General features: G+C 34.5%; 1 pseudogene across 1 annotated transcript; it reads left to right on the plus strand.

Annotated features, from left to right (window-relative positions):
- The first annotated feature begins 1,437 nt into the window (after window positions 1–1,437).
- Window positions 1,438–3,159, plus strand: LOC143543328 (uncharacterized; annotated as a pseudogene). Its single transcript, XR_013137055.1, has 2 exons — window positions 1,438–2,948; window positions 2,979–3,159. The product of XR_013137055.1 is annotated as an uncharacterized LOC143543328 (transcript).
- The last annotated feature ends 13,719 nt before the right edge of the window (window positions 3,160–16,878 follow it).

The following is a 16,878-nucleotide window of genomic DNA, read 5'->3' on the forward strand; positions in this document are numbered from 1 at the left end:
TTAGACATCATGTTCATTACCACGTCGTTGGTAGGTAACAAATCGATCTACTACGTGGACATCCCAATTTCCCTACACCACGAGATATCATTTCGTAGAACACAGATCATAACTTTCATATCAAATGCGCTATAAAGTGAAGATAAGAACTCACTTGGTACTATTAACTGAATCGTGGCGAAATTGTGTGATTCTTCTTCATTGATTTAGGCTTTATTGCTTTTGATGTTACATAACTAATTAAAGGTCACATGTGTCATTTTCTTATATATTTCCTAAATTTGATTTTCTTCTATAAATCTCATCACCAAGTGTTTGGAAAAGAAGACTAGTAAACAAATAAGTAAAGGATACAATACAAGAACCCATTATCGCATAAAAGCGTACTAGAGAACAACACTTGATTTCACTTTAAGAAAACGTGGTTGCATACTTGTACATACATGGAAAAAAAAATATAGTTTTGTGTTATTACTATATGAGTTGCATAATTTTCTTCATGTGTAAATATGTTTCTTCGTACGTAATTACTTTTCTTCATGCGTAATTATTTTACTTCATGCCTAATTACGTACTTTTGGTGCGTAATTTGTTGTACGATAAGACGACTTTACACAATAAGGGATTATTGTATAATATCCTGAGACGAATAAACCAACTAAATAAGTTGAAGGTTTATTGCGCAGCCTCATAAGTCATAAATAATCCATGTTTATGTAGCATATTGGCCCATCCTATCAAAGCCCAACAAGTATTTGGGCTTAATTTGATTATCTAGCGATTTGAGGGTAGATCTTGGACTCTTGGTTACTTTGGTTGGGCTTAACAAGTTCTAATCATAAACTATTAGTCTATTAGTGCTAAAACAGACAAAAGAAAAGGTATAATTATCAACACTAAATTCCATTTTATGTTACTGTCACTCACGTTTAAACCTAAAATCCAGTTTATTTTTATCAACTCTTTTTATATTTTTTATTAGAGTAACTCAATGAAATTACCTTAATTATCTTAATCATAAGTAAACAAAGCTAATAATAAATTTGATCAAAGTTTCACGAATCCTCCAAATGAGCGGCTGGCAAAATTCATCACATCGAAATACACTCGTTTTTCGATATGAGGAAAACCCCCATCTAAGGTCAACGTCCGTGAATACTCGCCCGAATGCACGACAGTGTGGTGAAATAAAACTCGTTTAGTTCAATGATCCAACTAGGAAAACGCCACCTTACTCTCCTAATCTCCCATTATTATTCTGGTACCGCTGAAACTAAACACTAAGGACATAATCATATAATCAAACCTGAATCACATAAAACAATAAGTCTTTTTCTTAAGAGTTTACTGTCAATTAAATTACAAATTAATAATAGTACACTCTAATCATGTAATAGTGGGAACCCACTAGTCACACTGGCTAATAATAAGTTATTTGCAACTGCATGTGCTTGCATAGTTTATTAATTATTCTAAAGACGAAAGAAAATAATATATGTATAGTCTCTAACAAAGAATCTTTTGTCTTTGTGCTTTATCTTTTTTTATTAACTCCACTAATCACAACATTACTGTTAATCCTATACCCAAAACCCCTAACTGAATCTATAACCATGGCCGCCATAACTCACCCACTTCACTCACTCAATATCACTTTCAAAACCCCAACTCCCAAATTGAAACCCACCCTTAAATTCAGGGTTTTATGCGGCCGAAAGCTGACCGCCGCAGTAATAGGTGGCGGTACAGCAGGATCTTCGGCCGCAGAGGCATTAGCTTCAGGCGGGATAGAGACATATCTCTTTGAGCGGGACCCCACCGGCGCAAAACCATGCGGCGGTGCTATCCCACTCTGCATGCTGGAAGAGTTCTCTATCCCGCCAGAGCTAATAGACCGAAAAGTAACCCATATGAAAATAATATCCCCATCCAACCTTACTGTTGACTTCGGTAAGACATTAAAGTCCCACGAGTACATCTCTATGTTGCGTAGAGAAGTACTCGATTCGTACCTTAGATCACGTGCCGAGTCAAAAGGTGTCACGATTGTTAAATCACTTGTAACGAAACTTGATGTCCCCACATCCGTTAACCAACCTTATGTCGTTAATTACTCCGTCAACAATAGAATAAAAAAACTTTCTGTCGACGTGGTTGTTGGCGCTGATGGCGCCAACAGCCGCGTCGCGAAGTCTATTGGCGCAGGTGACTACGCCTGCGCCAATGCCTTCCAGGAGCGAATCAAGCTCCCGGAAGACAAAATGGCGTACTACGAAAATCTCGCCGAGATGTACGTTGGAAACGACGTCTCACCTGACTTTTACGCGTGGTGTTCCCAAAATGTGACCACGTGGCGGTGGGGACAGGTACCGTTTGTTCAAAACCCAATATTAAAAAGTACCAACAAGGGATCCGGTCGCGGGTCCTACCTAAGATAGCGGGTGGGAAGGTGATTAAAGTGGAGGCCCACCCGATCCCTGAACATCCCCGACCGGTTAGGGTCCGTGGTCGGGGACGCGGCAGGGTACGTGACGAAATGTTCAGGCGAAGGGATATATTTTGCGGCAAAGAGTGGGAGGATGTGTGGGGAAGCGATTGTGAAAGCGTCTGAGGGGGGTCATAGGATGATAAGTGAGAGTGATTTAAAAAGAGAGTATCTAAAACAATGGGACTTAACAACTTTTAGATTTTTGGATTTGTTGCAACATGTGTTTTATGGGAGTAATGCTGCAAGGGAAGCATTGGTTGAGCTTTGTGGGGATGAGTATGTGCAAAGGATGACTTTTGAGAGTTATTTGTATAAGAAATTGGCTAAGGGGAATGGATGGCAGGATTTTAAGATGGTGTCTAGTACAATTGGGAGTTTGATAAGGTGCAGACTTGTTGGGAAAGAAATGGAGTCATTTGATCCAAATGTGCTTGCTAAGCTTGTGTGATAATAATATTGTGTGTGGATTTGGTTACTTGTAGGTTTTGAGTTAAGTGGATAATAATTGTTGTGAGACTATGTAAGATTTTATAAGTTATGTACTTTTCCATTATTGAATTTTTGGATAGATGGTGACTTTGTTTATGTTACTTGATTCTTTTGGTTTGCAATTTTGAAGTCTACAAAATTTAAAGACTTGTCCAAATGATTTATAAAAGCGATTTCCACTTTGATGGAATGGTAAGGTTACTTAGGGGGTGTTTGGGATTCCTTATTTTGCTTCCTTATAACTTTTCATTAAGTTAATAAGTTACAAAAGTGTAACTTATTGAACTTTTCCTCTCACAATATAAGCAATCTCAAACATCTTATAACTTCTCAAAAAGCTTATAAGTTATAAGTTAGTGAAAATAAGCAATCCCAATCACCCCCTTAATTAATAGGATGTAGAACCATTCATGTGATAGATTACTAATATTGCAGTTTCAAAGCAATTAACCATTCGGCCCATATGCGGTGATTCGATGCATGATGTTCACTAATGACTAATGAACTCGTGTGGTTTTTGTTGGACTTACAATTGCAGGAGCCAGGCCCAGGAGGTGTAAACCTATAAACAATATTGAACCTAGGCCCATTTTTCCAAAGCACACTTATAACTTTTAAGTCTTGTTAATCCCCCAAGAAAAGTAGCATTTTGGCTTGAGGATTCTTCTTCTTATTTTTTTTTCCCAAACCCGGTAAATGCTGATATATTCTGGTTCTAATGCCTCACTAGTCCATGTGTCTAATGGACGAGCCGGCAGCTTCACTGTCTGTTAATGCGATGTGATTCAATACAAAGTTAGATATGTTAGTATTTGAGGTGAATGTGCTTTGGTCATAAACAAGTCGACACATTAATAACATTAAAACTTTTCATGAAAGGCTTCAACCCATTTATGACACACAACATGTTTATCCGTGTTAATACACGGCACATTTATAACATTTTGGAGAAAAAGATGCATTTATCCAAGTGTTATGTATAGATTATCAATGATGTTATGTGAGATTTGATAAGTGAAGATTTTACAATCTATTCAAGTACCAAGCAGGTTGTAAGTTTGCCATGTTTATTTAATAATGTTAAAGGTGTTGTGTATCAAGTTTACCAATAGTCGTATTAAACATAACAGATTAACCAGTTTAACAAAATACGACACGCTTAGCTAGCTCTACCTAATGACACCAATTCACTCTCACAAACATATAATCATAATATTCCAATCATCTCACTTCTCAAGACACCAATTCATCAACATATAATCAATATATAAAAAGGTTATACTCCATTAATCTAAAATTATGAACTTGGTACCTAAATCTACAAAACAAGGCACTCCTCATGGTTTTCTTTTCACCTCTAATCATCCCATCTACATGTATCTCAAAACATATAAAAAAATTCCATTTTCTACCCTTCAAATTAAACTCCAGTTAAGTTTCAAACTTGAAGGGTACAAAATGCAATTTCCCAAACTAATAATAACACACAAACAAATGCAAACCCATCAATCAGCACACAACGGAGGTAACGGAAATGGGGTACGGAAAAGTGTTAGCATACTGAAAAGATACCGTCCTGCCGTTAAGTAACGGCTTGCCTCCGTTAACAAGACAGTCATTGTAACGGAGGCGTTTAAAGTAGCGTGGGTTTATGAGGCGAGCCGAGCTGAACCAACCGCATGACACGTGGATGGCTGAGATGTCACAGCCCGTGGTGCAAACGTTCATGATCTCTACAGTGTAAGTTGGGATGCCACTTGGCAGAGGTGAAGTGGGCCCCTGGTTGATTACTATGTCGGATTTTGAACATTTGTCGCCCCATATTCGGGTCGGGTAGGCAGGTATTTGTGGAGCTGGTGCTGGAGCTGGTTCTGCTGCTGCTGCTGCTGCTGCTGCAGAAAATAAGACAAAATGTATATAAATATAGAAGTTGGAAGTAAATTTAATTAAATTAAATCACTAAAAGACCCTTTTGACCTTTAATTGTTACTTTATTAAAAAAAATTGTTACTTGTTAGGAAAATACTGAAAGGACTAGTAATTTAGAATTATATTAAATCAAACCAAGTAAAAAAAACGGTGTGACCTAGGGGTGTGGAAGAAACCGAAAAAATCGATCCGCAACTGAAAAATCAAACCGAAACAAGTCTGATGGTTTGGTATTAATAATAACCGAAAAGAACAAACCGAACAGAATTCCTAAATTTTTGTTTTTGTATATTTTATATTAAGTCTTTTGTAAGAATTTAATAAATATGCAACACAAATATTTTTGGTTAAATATATAATAATCTTTTATTTTACAATTAAAAAAAATTATTTATATCTAAATTCATATTTTTTGCCAACTATTTTTTCGTTCTAAAATTTTCAAGTTCAAATGACAAAAACCGAAACTGAACAGAAACCAAACCGAAAAACGGAAATCGAAAACCAAAAATGAATTTTTGATTTTCGGTTTGGTTTTAACCGAAAGCCGCACCATGCACACACATAGTGTGACCTATAATTGTTAGAAAAATGAAGAAAATGATTTTTATGAGTTTTTTTAAACTGTCCGTTATGATTTATAGAATTATATTAAATCAAATATAAATACTTTTTAACCTTTAATTATTAGAAAAATGACCAAAATATTTATTATGAGTTTTTTTAAAACTGTCCATTATTATTAAAACTAAATTACATCAAATATAAAGACTTTTTAACCTTTAACTTTTAGAAAAATGACCAAATGTCCATTTAAGTAGTCAATGGTAACAAAATTTTCATTTAACCAACCAATTTTCATAATGTTCGTCCTAAAACTCAACAACTTGATTACTTTTTAAGATTACTCTACGAGATATTTAACCAACAAACATCCGCCAATAGTAAAAAAATCTCGTCGGAAGCTAAAATAAATCCAGTGAGAAGTCAAAATAAATCTCGAGGGCCCTACTAATGTTTTATTTAAAATATTAACTACTCGACAATTTTATGGCACGTGACAGAAATTGATTAGTTATAAATTCCGTCGATCCGGTCGACGAGTGTTAGCGTGAACATTCCGGGAAGTCTTTGATTAAATGTCCAGTTTGATCATTTTGCATTAACTGTTTACATTCATATTTCGCATCTTACAATATATTTTCCAATTCAATTTCAATTTCATTAAATTCCATTTGTCTTTTACACGTGTGTAGGTAAATGACAAAATAAACAGTGAAATAAGCCACTAGTATCATTCATACGTGCACCATCACCACCACTAATCCACCATTTACACAACAGAAACGGTACCCTAAACGACGCCGTTCTATGCACACCGGCAAGGGAACACGGTGGACCCAACCATCACACGAATAACAAACAAAACAAACATATACACATACACATATATATATATATATATTTATATTTATATAATTTATTAATTAAAATAAAATAAACAAAAACGATAGAAGTCGAATTAGTTTACCTTCACGAACAAGCAGCAGCAGCTTCCGACTGACACCAATACGGTTAACGCTTTTGACGCTTGTACTCTCTGCAATGCCACTTGTACCACTGCTCCTTAGCTCCGTTGTGTACTGCGTTACACCTTACAACGAAAAACAGAGCTAATTGGAATCTAACTTAATAATAATAATAATAATAGATTCAATCTATCATTGAATGAATAACATATTAGCACACCTGTAACGAACGAAATCATTGAAATAATGAGGATTAATGAACAAATTGCCGCCATAGCCACTCGAATCTGCAGCTTAGATGATTGTTCAGTCGTCATGTAACTACCGGTTGACGAGATTCAATTGAATCTGCAAAACGTTACAGAAACTGATATGATATCGTGTTTAACCGGTGACTTATAAACTCATGTTATTATTATTATTATTTAAGCTGAGAGCATAAACATGACGTCAAACTTCATATAAACTTATAAAAACTTATATATAATCGAAGCGGATGAATACGGAAATGATTCCGACAAAAGCTTGAAAATAAGGCGTTGAAAAGAAGAGGTGAATCAGTGAAATGGTAAGCATGAAAGTATGCAATTGCAGTATACCATTAATGGATTAGAATAGACTGCTGAAAGCTATAAATCAAAAGCTGGTACTGCAAATAGTGTGAGATTCATGGATGGATGGATGGATACCTTTTGGATGTTTTGGAGACCGTGGAAGGAATATATATCAGCTCCGGTAACCGTGCATTTGTATGGGAGTTAGGGTTTTAATATGGTAATAATAATATCTTGTAGTGTTTAGACGTGGGTGTTATTAGAGGTGTACAAATCGGGTTACTTTAATACCTTGTTTCGGATATGAAATCGGGTTTGGTATTATTGGGTATTGGTAATGTTTGGGTTGGTTTCGGTTCCGGGTAATGAATCGAGTATTCCAAAACTGGGTATTTGAATAATTTCTGGATTTTGGAAAAACCTTATTTTCGGTTTTTTACGGGTTTTTCCCCATGCATTTTTCATATATGTATTAGGTTTTTTAAGTGTTCGTACTTTTTAGGGTATTTTTCGGATATTATAAATTGGCTGAGTAATTGGATTTAAACATTAAGAATATATATTACTTTTCAGAAAAAAAAGAAGATATTTTTTTTTTCAAATATATATATATATATATACAAGTTAAAAATAATAATAATAATTCAGGTTTATCTGGCTGTCGGCCAAGGACTATCGACCACCCGGTCCTGCCTCATAGCCGGCTCTGGTGGGACTGAATTTAGAGGTTTTTATATTTAATAACATTTATTATTAGATTTTTATACTTTTAATTGAAATATGGAAAAATAGATAAATAATAACGATGTTTCTATTTAGATAATGCCATATTAAACTTTGATATTATTATCATTAAGAAATATAAAACTTCCCCTTTGGGTAAATGATAAATTTATATCCTTATTATGACAAAATAGTAATGGGTTAAATTTTTTTTCATTATTACGATATTATCCAATGTTAAGGTACCTTGACAAATATTATGTTTCTATTTATTATCTTTCTAGTTAACATTGGTCCCTAATGAGTAATGACTAATCACAAATGTTAACATCACGTCTTTTCGCTTTGTTCAACTGTTATACGATATAATTTATCATTCTTAAATTAAATATTTATAAGAGTTCAATTATCATATCTATCTACTCTAATAAAATAACTATTAATTTTTGTCACTTTTCACTCTCATTGCTCTCTTCCTCTTTTTTTTTCAATATTTCAATATTGATTCTTATTTTTAAGTCATTTCTATATATGAAAATAAGAAAATATCAAAATTAAATCCTATTCGATATATGATTTGAAGTTTATTTTTCTTGAATGTAAATCCTATTCGATTTATTCATTAACATTAATGGTGAAAGATAATAAAATAAGAAAATATCAAAATTAAAGTTGTAGACCTATTAGAGTAAAACTTTAAAATCATAGGTAAAGGTAAACTATAACTTGTTTTTAAACTGAGATTGAGCAGCAATGCATAATTTTTTATATAAGATTTGTTTTAAATTTGGATTTAAATTTTTCTCATATGTATTTGAACTCAGGAAAATTTGTATTTTCTTTATTTTCTCCAACCATTTTATATAAATATTGCAAACATGAAGAATACATTTTATATATATCTCGGTGTTTAACATTAAATCATTGAAGTTGAATATTATAACTATAATCCATATGAATAACGATTTACTATATGAACTATCTATCATTTATTTATATGTCTTTTTTAGCGCAGTATAAAAGGTTAGCAATAAGAATATCAATATTTAGTTTTTAATATTTTCTTTCATAACTCAAGACAAAAATGCTCCATAAACATATATTTTATTACTTGATTTATACTTTTTTATACATTCAAATATATTAAATTTAATATGCCTTATAAGACAAATTACTTAATTAAAAGCATTCAAATTTTCAAACAAAAAAATCTGTTTGAATCCCTTTCCACTATTTTCGCTTTCCAAAAATCATTTAGGATATGAAAACCTAGAATATCGTTTCATCAGTTATGCATTCTTCAATATTATATTACTTAGTAATTTTAATTTTAGACAAATACAATGATTTGAGGTTATTTTAGTGTTACATGTTGGGTAGTACACAATTAAAATGTCTATTATAGTTTATATTCAAAATAATAAAGCTATACACAATCTTTATAAAAAAGAATATACTGTTATTTGAACATGGCTTTAAGGTTAGTATGTCTTTGTCATTTTCCATTCATATGAAATGAAACAAATCATTTTGTTATAATTAAATTTTGGGTTTTATATGTTTCTTGATTATACAATTGTTAATTTTAATATATAAAACTAATTAAAATTTGCCATATGCAGAATATTAATAACTACAAATAATTTATCATGGTCAATCAATTTCAGATTTTAATGATGATTATATCAACAAAGTTCAGGTAATCTGTTTTTTGGGATAATCATGTATTTTTTTTGGATAAACATGAGCAAATGATCTCAAATGACATATGTTTTGGACAAAAATCTGCTAAGGATCAAGTATCCAAATCTGCTAAGGATCAAGTATCCAAATCTGTTAAGTGAGGTAGGGTGCTAACTTGATAATGACAAGTGCGTAATCGTAATATTGGTGAACACAAAGGTTTGATTACGAGGGAAAAAGCCCTTAACCAAGATAGTCTTACTTCGGTCAAAACTTATCAAGGTAATCTTTGGTCGAATCTCTTTAATCAAGGATTAACTAAGTAATCGTTGATTAAGTCCTTTCGGTCAAGGATCAACAAGGTAACCTTTGGTCGATGAGTATGTGATTATCGTGATCTCTGGCACAAAAAAACCCCCGGACGGTGAAAACTATCACCGTCATTTATATTAGATAAAAAGGGTGTTACAATCGTTGTGGAGTCAATGATCGAGATTACAAAGTAAGCTAGTGAATAGAGAGAATGTTTGTTTCTGCTCTAGTGTGTGTGTGTGTATACAATGTGTTTCCTAACTGATCATAATCTCCATTATATATCAAAAATAATAACTCGATTGAGTTATTAATATTAAAGACTATTAACTAATAATCCCTAAAAATCCGCCATGTCTTCAATATAAACGTAACAGCCACTTTGACCACGTGCTCCATCACTCAGGCTGCGAAAAAGGGGGTAGACCAGCTCTTGGAGCCGTTATACTTGATAAATATCAGCCTTCATATAAGAAACAACCGTTAACAGCACCGAATACCGAGGATCCATGATCCTGGCATAGCTCTGGAACTCTTAAAGAAGGACAACTGATCCAGACACGTCAATATCTTCTTGACTTCAAGTTAGTGGATAGACTGAGTCTTCTAACCGTTATACATGCTAAATATAAGACTACACATGAGAACAACCGTTAGTAAATAATAAGTACTGTGGATCCTCGATCCTGACGGGATCTGGAACACACGCTAAGGATAACTGATCCAAAACACATGCCAGGATAACATATCCACATTGTCAAATTTTTGTGCACTAACAATTGCCCCCAAAATGGCGGTTGTGATAAGATCACAGTTGTCATTTTGCCTTTGAATTCGATTTCCAGCTTATCCTTCTTCTATCGCGCTTCTTAGTTTGATAACTTTGCTTTGTCGGCCAAGCTTTCTTTAAATTGTGCTTTGTAGGTGCTCAGAAGTCTGGAAAGTCTAATTCTCAATTTTCTCTTGAAGACATTGACTGTCTGATTGTTAAGAAAGAGACTCCAAAGTCCACAGCTATCCATGAACCACGCCCCTAAGGATCCTTTATCCTCCTTATTTACTACTGTAAATCCGAATTTCTTTTGTACTTATTCTACTGCATCTCACAGGCCTTGGATTCTGCTAAGAGCTATCATGATAACTGTTAGTAACACCTACTTAACCCGGGTGGATGGTCCATCTTTCGTATGGTGAAATCCGGGTTAAGGATTTTGGATAAGTCCAGGTGACTTATGTTTACAAACTTGACTATTCGCTTGTTACTTGTTATTTTGAAAGTTTGTTTGATATAGCTTTAGTCTCATTGAAAGTTTTAAGAAATAATCTTGAGTAAAAATTTTAGAATAAAATATCCTTACAAAAATAAACCAGGATCTTAAATCCTTATAAAAATAGATTGAAAATAATGAATCCTTATATCTATGAAGATATAAACTGAAATCAAATAAGTCTAAACCGATAAACAGAAATCATACTGTAAGGTCTAGTTATACCTACGTTACCATAAGTATTGAGCTCTTAATGATCCTTAAAGGAATAACTTTAGGATCCGGGATCCTCAGTTTCTTGATCTTCAGAAGGAACTTAGAAAATTTGTTGCAAATAATTCATAATATCAACTGGGATCAAACCCATTAAGCTGGGGACAAGCCCAAATAATAAACTGGGGACAAGCCCGTGCAACTGGGGACAAGCCCGTGTAATCTGGGGACAAGCCCGTGCAACTGGTGTTAAACTGGGGACAAGCCCAAATACTGGTGTTAAACTGGGGACAAGCCCAAATACTGGGGACAAGCCCAAATTGGGGACTGGCCCAAAGATACGGATGTTAACTGGCGACATGACCCTTGAGAAGAGGTGAAAACCCCTTAAACCTTAGGAAATGGTACGTCTACCATTATTCGTAGGATCCTCCATATAGCCGGAGACAAAGAAATTGTCAGCCACTAAGCGTGTACTGGTCCCGCTGCCCCGAACTATACGTCGGATAGCGTGCGCAACTGGCGATCATGAGAAAGGTGAAAACCTTTAAACCTTAGGGGATATGACCATCGGGGGTCATACCTAATCGTGGGCAAGGCCAAGGGAAATAGTAAAATACCTTATATGTAAAGGAGAGGTGGCCAACCTCTTAGACATTGAACCTCTTATTGAAATCTGCATTGTTACTTAAAAACTTGGAAAAGATAAATGTTAAGAATATATTATCCTTAGAATAACAAGAATATAAAATGGATAAGTAATCAGATAGATATTACCGATTTTAGGATCCTTGATCCTTTAAGGATAATATATCCTCTCAGGATACTGGATCCTGATTAGAAAAAGTATTTCTTTAGGTGAATAGCATTCCATGCTCTTGGTAGTCTATTGCCTTCCATTGTGAGCAAATGATATGCCCCCTTTCCTGCTTTAGACTCAATCTGATAAGGTCCTTCCCATTTGGGCGCTAGCTTCCCATCAGCTGGATTTGTTGTGTTTTGGAAGGCTTTCCTTAACACCAAATCTCCTTCTTGAAATCTTTTGATTCTGATATTTTTGTTGTATGCCCCAGCTACCCTTTGTTGATAAGTTGCCATTCTGATCTTTGCTAGGTCTCTGAGTCTTCTATAGTATCCAAATCTTCAAAAAGGATTTCTTTATTGGCTTCAGGATCACGGATACTCATTCTTGCCGTAGGAACCACCATTTCTGTGGGAATTACTGCTTCTGATCCAAACACCAATGAGAAGAGTGTTTGGCCTGTTGCATTTTTAGGCGTAGTCCTGTCTGCTCAAAGAACATAAGGAAGTTCTTCAGCCCATTTTCCCTTCTTGGATCCTAGCTTCTTCTTTAGATTGTTGATGATGATCTTGTTGCTAGACTCTGCTTGACCATTGGCTTGAGGATGAACCGGAGTGGAAGTAATCATTTTGATGCCCCAACTGTCACAAAAGTTAGTGGTTCTATTCCCGATAAATTGGGAACCATTGTCACAAACAATTTCAGCAGGAATACCAAATCTAGTTATAATATTTCGTTTAATAAATATATTACTTTCCTTTCTTGGACTTGTACAAATGCTTGTGCCTCAATCTTTTTGGAGAAGTGGTCAGTCATAGCAAGCATAAAGACTTTTTCACCGGGTGCTTTTGGTAGCTTGCCTACAATATCCATACCCCATTTCATGAAAGGCCATGAGGAGGATATAGGATATAAAGGCTCCGTGGCTGATGAAGGATGTTTGCATTTCTTTGACAAGCATCACATTTCCTTGAATACTCCACTGCATCCTTCTTCATTGTTGGCCAGAAGTATCCAGTTCTAAGTATCCTAGAAAATAGTGCTCTTCCACCTGTGTGGTTGCCGCAGTCTCCTTCATGAAAATCCTTGAGTACTTTTTTGATTTCAGGATCCTCGATGCACCTCAAGTATGGACCTGCAAGAGATTTTGTATATAGCATATCATCTAATAAAATGTACTGTGATACCTTGAGTTTGAAGGATCTGGGATTCTCTGTTGTTGGAATTTCTCCTGTTTGTATGTACTTTTTGATCGGGAGGATCCAGGATCCTTGATTGTCCAAGGATAATGGATCCCAAAGCACAATCTGCTTATCATTTGTTATTTCCCCAACTTCTTGCTCTCCTATTGCTGGCGAGAGTATGTGAATAATTGGGATCTTGGTATTTTCTAGTATTTTTAGGGATGAGGCTAAATTTGTCAAAGCGTCTGCCCCGGAATTTTCTTCTCTTAGTACTTGTACTATACTAAACACTTCGAAGGATTTTGCTAATTCCTTCACAATTTCTAAATATTTGATCATATTTTCACCTTTTACGGTATAAGAACCGTTAAAGTGGTTAGTAATGAGTAAAGAATCCATATAAACTTGAAGATACCTGATCCTCATGCACTTAGCTAGTTGCAAACCTGCGATCAAAGCCTCATATTCGGCTTCATTATTTGTTGCTTGAAACTCGGGCTATAGATTGGGGTAATATGTCCCCATGTGGCGATTTCAGTAGGATCCCTAATCCTGTTCCTCTTACGTTGGATGTTCCATCTGTGAAGAGTATCCAAGGATCCTTGATCTTTTCCAGTTGTTGGACTTCCAAGTCAGCTTCTTTTTGTATATCACTAGTGAAATCAGCCACAAAGTCCGCTAGTGCTTGAGACTTGATTGCTGTTCTTGGCTCGTATTGGATATCATATGCACTTAACTTCACTGCCCATTTGGCCATTCTACCTGATAACTCTGGTTTTCTAAGAACATTCTTCATAGGATAATTAGTTCTCAAAATAATAGGATGAGTTTCAAAATAATGTCTTAATTTAGTGGATGCCATAATGAGTGCAAGAAGTAACTTTTCTAAATGAGAATACCTGGCTTCCGCATCTAGAAGACTTTTACTTACATAGTAAACGGGATGCTGTTCACCTTCATGATCCTTCACCAAGACAGCACTTACTGCGTTTCCTGAGACGACTAAATACAGGTATAAGGATTCTCCATCCAAAGGCTTCATTTGGGCTGGAGCTGAGGATAAGTAATCCTTCAAGGCTGTAAGCGCAGCCTCATGCCTCTCCGTCCATTCAAACTTTTTATTCTTCCTAAGAATGTCATTGAAGTCCTTGCACTTCTCGGAGGATCTTGAGATGAACCTATTGAGGGCAGCTATTCTTCCTGTGAGCCTTTGGACATCCTTTGTGTTTGCAGGAGATTTCAAATTGAGGATGGCTTCAATCTGCTCGGGGCTTGCTTCAATTCCTCTCTTCGTCACCATATATCCAAGAAATTTTCCAACCTTAACACCAAAGTGGCATTTTGACGGATTCAATTTCATGTTATATTGGTCGAGGATGTTGAATGCTTCCTCGAGGTCTCTATGGTGATCCTCATCTTTCTTTAATTTTACCACCATATCATCTATGTAGACCACCATAGTCTTACCCAACTGATCCTTGAACATGATGTTGACTAATCTTGGGTATGTTGCCCCTGCATTTCTTAGTCCAAACGGCATAGCAGTATAACAGTATATGCCGGTAGGATTCATGAATGTTGTATCCTCTTGATCAGATGGTTCCATCTGAATTTGTTGAAATCCAGAGGAAGCATCCATAATGGTAAGCATTTCATGTCCTGCCGTTGCATCCACCATAGAATGTCACACCCCAACATACGACGGAAATGCCGGGGCGCGAACTGATTGTCACAGCTCTCAAGGTTACTATCATGCACAATATTTAAATGACAATATCTATTAATTGAATTCAACTATCAAATAAATCAAATACAAACAAGTACATAATTCATACAACAATACAAATTTTATATTTCTTGATTAAAATATTCTTCTAACTAAATTTTTCACTAAGTCTTCACCAACCTGCATATGCGTATAAAATAAAGTTTTGTCAACAACACATGTTGAGTGAACAACACACCAGTTTAGTTGTACATATAGTATATATAACAAAATACGTAGCTTCAACAAGTCATATGAGAATAACAAAATAAACAAATGAGCAAGTATAACAAGTATAACTGAGATGTCGAGAGCACAAGGCTAAGGACTGACGTATGATCATACTAGACTGAGATTATGTTGGACCTCTCCGAATGCAGAAGCATACAAAGCAAATAAGCACATAAACAAGTAAGGTATAAGTTGTTAACACATAAGACAAAGTTGCAGTTTTTTAGTATAAGTATATACGAGAAAGTATATTTACGCATATGTCCACAAAACGTGGAAAACAAGTAAATTAGGGGAATGTGGTACTCACATTCGCAATAAGCAAGAGATAAGCGGATGCGGTAAGAACGGTAGTAAACAAGGGTTATGCTCTTCGGAAGTTATCGACGAGAAATCCTAAGTAACAATAGTTGAGGAAATAAATATGGATAGAAAAACGAAGCTAACACTAGATAAAGGTTCGGGATTCGATGATCGAGTGTGTTCTTATGAAAATTAAATATTACATTAATTTATTAACAATTCCATTATTACTTTATTTATCAAAAGTTTATAAAAAGTAACATATTTTATATATATAAAGTTATAGTTATAGGTAAAATACTTAAATAAATATTTATAAGTTTTGAAGACCATATATAAATGGATTTGCTTTAAATGAGTGTTTTAAACTAAATATACGTTTTATATATTTTCATTAAAATGATTTCTTTTAAATTAAATAGTGTAAATAGAAACTAATAGATGATAAATAATTTATATGAAGTAAAACCTTTTATGAAATACTTAATAATTATATATAAAAATATAATAACTAACAAGAATATATATATATATATATATATATATCTTAGCCTTAAACCCTTTTTTTTCCTTAAATCAAAACTTTAAATAATCTATTACACATATAGTATATATATATATATATATATATATATGACGTTTAACCAAAGTTCGGAAAAATGATCGCGTTATATATCGGTTTTAATAGAACATCATTAATTTAATATTGAATATTTACTATATTTAATTAATAAAAACCATTTTAAATCATAAGATAATAATAAAAAATAATAATAACAACAGCCTGCCATGGTCGGGACTCGAACCCGCGCCAGTGGCCGGCTCAGAGATTTACCACACACGCACACAGTCAACTGAGTTGGGTGCATCAGTTGGTTAAGAACCATAACAGAAACTTTAAAAGCAATAGACCAAACAACCTATATATGAGAATAAACCCTAGATCCAACAATCCTACAAATCGATTGTTAATTGAACAACTGAACATGGGGTTAAATACGAGTGAGACCAGACGAAAATAACTATATAATTATATACCTCTAATAACGCCGATTGAAGGGTTAATTGCTCGATATGGAAGACGGCGACGGGTAGACGAAGAACTTGCATCAAACTGTTAAATTAAAACAATTGTTTATAGGGCTTTAGTTCGCGATCGCTTAAGCATGGTGTCACTGCGATGCATTGAATTATGATGATTGTTTATATGTATAATTATAAACGGGTTTTAGACGGATCTTTATATAATAATTTGATATCGTTTTGATCGAGTTTCTAAAATTAAAGTGTCGGTGAAGCTCTATTAGGCATGTATAACGATTTGCACGAATTCATTCCAAGTTTATGACGAAAATTATGGTACAAGATAGCTAAACGGGTCTCTTGATACGGGCAAACGGGTCTG

This window comes from Bidens hawaiensis, unplaced genomic scaffold (genome assembly GCF_021521415.1).
Source record: "Bidens hawaiensis isolate Kalapana, Puna unplaced genomic scaffold, B.hawaiensis_p1.1 tig00013117_1, whole genome shotgun sequence".
NCBI lineage: Eukaryota > Viridiplantae > Streptophyta > Magnoliopsida > Asterales > Asteraceae > Bidens > Bidens hawaiensis.